Here is a 5074-nt window from a genome sequence, read left to right as displayed (position 1 = left end):
CACACACACACACACACACACACACAGTGGGAGGAAACACCTGGGCGCTCCGAGCTGTATTGATGATGTCACAGAGCATTCCTGAATCTAAATACGGACCGTGATGATGTCACCTGATCAAACTGAATGGAATTGTTTTCATTTATGATTCAAGTGTTTCACGATGAGGAAATTAACGATCAGAACTCACAGAAATGTTAATATTTACACAAAGAAATGCAATAAAAATGTTTACAAAAACATTTAAATGATTTTTGTTTAACATGAACGACCCTGGACCCAACTGTTGATTGGTTTTCTATAATTATTCGACTGTTTGTCACAGTTGGATCCAGGTAGGAAACTTGAGTAAAACCTTCAGATTTAGCAATGAAATAAACAAAGTAAAGAAAGGAGTGACAGGGCAGGAACATACATGAAACTCCAGGGTGATGGAGGAGGAAAAGTCAGGGACTGAAGCTCTAAACTGGGAGAAGGAGCTTCAGAACAAGTGCCGACTGGGTGAGTGGAGACAGGTGAGACTGATGAGCACAGGAAACAGGTGTGAGTGGGAGGAGCTAAACTGACAGGAGAAATGAACTGGTGGTACAGGAGGAACAGGACTGAACAGGAAAACCAAACAAAAATAAACCAACAATAAACACAAAAATAACACACAGTTTACACAAAACAAAAATGTTCATCAGACAGACGCTGAGCGCGGAAAAACATTAAATATAAAATGTATTTTTTTCAATTACTTGGTCCTGAGATAATGAAGCTAACAGATACAGTATTTGTTGTAAAACCATTAATCACTAAACTGTTTAAGGTGTTTGGCTGCTCGTCTCTGTGATCTTGTTCTTTCGGTCACTACCCAAAACTCATGACCATAGATGAGGGTAGACCAACGGTAAACTGAGAGCTTCACCTTCTGGCTCAGCTCCCGCTTCACCACGACGGACCGGTACAGCGCCTGCATCACTGCAGATACAGCACCAATCCGCCTGTCGATCTCCTGCTCCATTCTTCCCTCATTCGTAAACAAAACGGAGTCCAACTCTCACCAGAAACGAGTCCGACTTACTACCGGCAACGTGGACCGAGCTCTGGCACCGGTCGTACAGGGACCTAACAGCCCGTATCGACGGGCCTGGTACCCCACACTCCCAGAGTACCCCCCACAGGAGTCCCCGAGGGACACGGTCGAACACCTTCTCCAAGTTCACAACGCTTTTATCCAGTGGTGGGCACAGTTCCCCTAAAACACTAAAGCACTAATAGGGGAACTAATTTTCTTTTTTTTCCATCTTTTGCTGTTTTCTTAATTTATTAGTGGATTAGCACCTGCTAAATTTATAAGCACTAATTTATTTCTTTAAATATTATTGATCAACTTGTCAACAGCTGAGAGTGAAAGCTGTCAGACGTGTTGGTCATACGTGTGTCACGTAGATCAGTGGTTTTCAAACTTTTTTGCTTCCAGTCCACAAAATAACAGTTGCAGACACACGTGACCCCAGATATTACTTGTTTACGTATGCAAACTTTGCTAATAACTCAGGTAACATGGTGAATAATGATACTCATTTTTATTCATTTATGATTATTTTTAAAAAATTGCAATAATCATGATGAAAATATTCCAGTAGCATTTTTATGCATTTAAACTGATGTCTGGAAGTCATCTGAGGACCCTCACTTGATATTTTGTGACCCACAAAGAGGTCTTGACCCCCAACTTTGGGAACCAATACACGAGATGAAATATTAAAAATATTGTGCACACAGAAAATGTTTTCTCATGTTGATTCTGAGGAATGTTCCATGGGTCATCTGGGATTTTAGTGCTTTACAATTAGGGGACCTAAATATTAAAGCTAGTGCTTTAGGATTAGTGCAACAAATTTTTAGATTAGTGCTGCCCACCACTGCTTTCATCTGTAATGGCTTTTTTAAAAAGTGTTCATTACGTTTACTTTTATACTTTAAGTAGTTTTAAAACCAGTGCTTTTATACTTTTACTAGAGTAAAAGACTTGAGTTGATACTTCTACTTTCAAAAATGTTTTTTTAAACCCTAGTATCTATACTTCTACTTAAGTAATGAAATGTGAATGCTTTTGACATCTCTGGCAAACAGCAGCAGTAGCAGCCAGCTGTAGCATATGTTTTGAAGACCCCAAAGCCTGCTTTAGAAGTGAATCAGCTCAGAACTGTTTAACAAGTAAAAAAGCAGAGAAAACAACTCAAATCCTCACATTTAAAGGTGATTCATGTTATAAATGTCTGCATTGTGGTCAGTTTCCTGTTTGGTGGTTATTTTTAGTTGAATCTTCATAAAATCTCCAGTCTGTAAAGGAAGTGCCACAGCTAGCTGCCGCTGTTTGTGCTCACCAACTATAAAATGTCCTAAATAACCAGGGCTGCCAAGATTTTAGTGACACCTCTTGTGCAGTTTTCTAAATCACACTGCCAGTTTACAGACATCCACACACCAAACTAAATAGTTTTGAAACCAGATTTTCCAAAATAAAATAACTAACAATGTAATTTGAAGCAGAATACCAGAGGTTTACCTCCGCACCTGGCTGTGGACTGAAGCAGTTCTAGGGGGAGGTGTGTGTGTGTGTGTGTGTGTGGGGGGGGGGGGGGGGTCCAGGGGTACACTCCCTGAAATTTAGTAAAATTTGAAGAGTATTTGCTGATTATTGGGATTAATAAAACAACAAAAAGTTAGTATTTTATGAAGGTAGAACACTGAATTGTTTTTTCATCCTCCATTTGTGGCGCCCCCTGGTGGTGCTGTTAGCATTTGCATGCACAGCCTGTGCCAAGGGCCAACTTAACCATGAATGTGTCACGAATTTTTTTTTTTATCATTTTTTCCGTTGTTCGTATTCTTTTAGTCTTTCATTGTTTAGTGTTTTACAGCAATTTGATCCTTTTGGGGGAGTTTTAAAGGACTTTATAATTAAATTGAAATGCTTTTTGTTTGTTTTTTCCAAAGTAAATAGAGGAATAAACCAAGTTTATTCAGTCACAACCCACTTTCAGACACCGAGTGGGGCCAGAATGTAGAGTCAACATCTGTGGTTTATTTTTATTTGCTGATCATCTTTCTCTGGATGAATGCCAGCCAGAATTACAGCAACAGGTGGGAGATTCCTGCTGCGTCACAAAGGGCTACAGAAGGAGAACATAGATTGAAAAAAAAGGAATATGCATCATAAAATACCATAGTGAGGGAATATTTGCTGTCCAAGCAGCTGAGATTCAATCATTTAAGATGCAATAATAACAACAATCTAATCATAGTGGAGTCCTGACTGCCTTTATTCTCTGAAAAGGCCTGCAGAGGGAACCAGACTCTCAGCAGCTGAAAACAGTTTTAGTGGATAAAACAACAATCAGCTCAGAGTTTAAATTTACTGGGCCGATTCTTGGATTTATTTTCACCAGTGAGGTGGTCCAACCCCAGCAAAACCAGAAAACTAAGACAACACCGAGGTCACACCATGACTTTATGAACCTGAGAAATGTGTTTTTATTAGAATCATGATTTTTCTCACAATTATGGTTTCTTTAGCAAATCTCTGTTGTTTGACTCAGCTTTCATGTATTATTTGAAAACACAAGACAGGGGTCAGAATAGAACTGCATACAAATCAGGTTTCACGCAGGACACGGGCTGTAAAATATAATCCCACCTTCCAGATGAGGTCATTTCAGGCCGACCTTGAAATGACACGAGGACAGTCATAAAAACGCTCCACGCTGGGAGAATGATGTCATTTCCAGTTTTAGGGAAATCATAAACTTGTACATTGTTTTAAAATAAACAGTGAAAATGTGTATGTCAGTGAAAAGCCCTCATTATGAGCTGATAAGATTTTACTGCACCTGTCAGAGCAAAAACACAGGATTTACTGTGGATCATAAAGAGGCCGGAGTTTATTACCAAAGCTGTACCTAATTAATGTACTTTTTATTCCTCTTTTGTTCAAACCACCTGAAACATACAAACATAAAACAACACAACACACTGAAAAGGACTAGTTCCCATGACATATTCTGATTTCCACATCTATAAATCTAAAATGTGTGTTTTTGCGTCCAAGGTCAGAATAACAGTCCTCTAAATGAGACCACGCAGTCAGGAAATCCTCCAGGTTCTCATGACCCGCGGAAGGTCCTCACATGAAAACTGGATCCGTCACTCAGGGTGGAGAGAGGACCCCTGCAGGGTTTTTACAGTTCTTTAATGCCAACAATCACTCATCATTTATTCAAGTTCCCCAAGAAAAACAAATTCCCAGGTGTGGAAACGAACATGTGGGAAATGTTCAGTGTTCATGAGGACTAGAAGAAGGAGGAGAAACAGGTGTCAGATTGCTGAGGATGCCTGGAATATAATCTGAATATTTATTTGTGTGTTTGACCTTATAGTTGCTTCAGTCACTCCATTTTTTGTATTTTTTTGATCTAATATAGATACTTTCTGAGTAAATCTGCCATCAAAATGAACCATCTCACTGAGTGATTCTTGTGTTTCTTAATCTTTTACATGTCGGAACTTTGAACGTCTAAATGCAACATTATTCATAGGCAGTGGTTAATATATCACTCTGAAACTAGTCTGGAGACCGACAGCAAGATAAATCCAACACATTGAAAGAGATTGAATTGAATTTTGTTATAAAAATTAGTTAAAAAAACGAAAATACCAATTAATTACTAAACGAAGATCGAATTGCACCAATAGGACAGTAGAAGAACACAATTTAACCCCAAATATGTCGGGGTTAAAACTGTTGACAGAATTAAATGTATTAACTTAAGAAATAATCTAACATAAAACACTAGGTGCACTGAGAGCAAAAGGTGCATTAAAATGTATTCTCTAATGTTTATCTTTATTTATTTTAGGATTAATAATGATTAATAATGTATTTGTTGAATTTCCAAATTCTACTTAAAAAAAATGAAGTGTTGCCAACGACAAATAAGAGAATTTATAAATGTATTTATATGAATCATATGTTGCCAGGGGCTTCATGCCCCTGGTAGGGTCACCCAAGGCAAACAGGTCCTAG

Source organism: Austrofundulus limnaeus, unplaced genomic scaffold (assembly GCF_001266775.1).
Source record: "Austrofundulus limnaeus strain Quisiro unplaced genomic scaffold, Austrofundulus_limnaeus-1.0 Scaffold106, whole genome shotgun sequence".
In the NCBI taxonomy this organism is placed as follows: domain Eukaryota; kingdom Metazoa; phylum Chordata; class Actinopteri; order Cyprinodontiformes; family Rivulidae; genus Austrofundulus; species Austrofundulus limnaeus.
Note: the sequence above shows the minus strand (reverse complement) of the source record.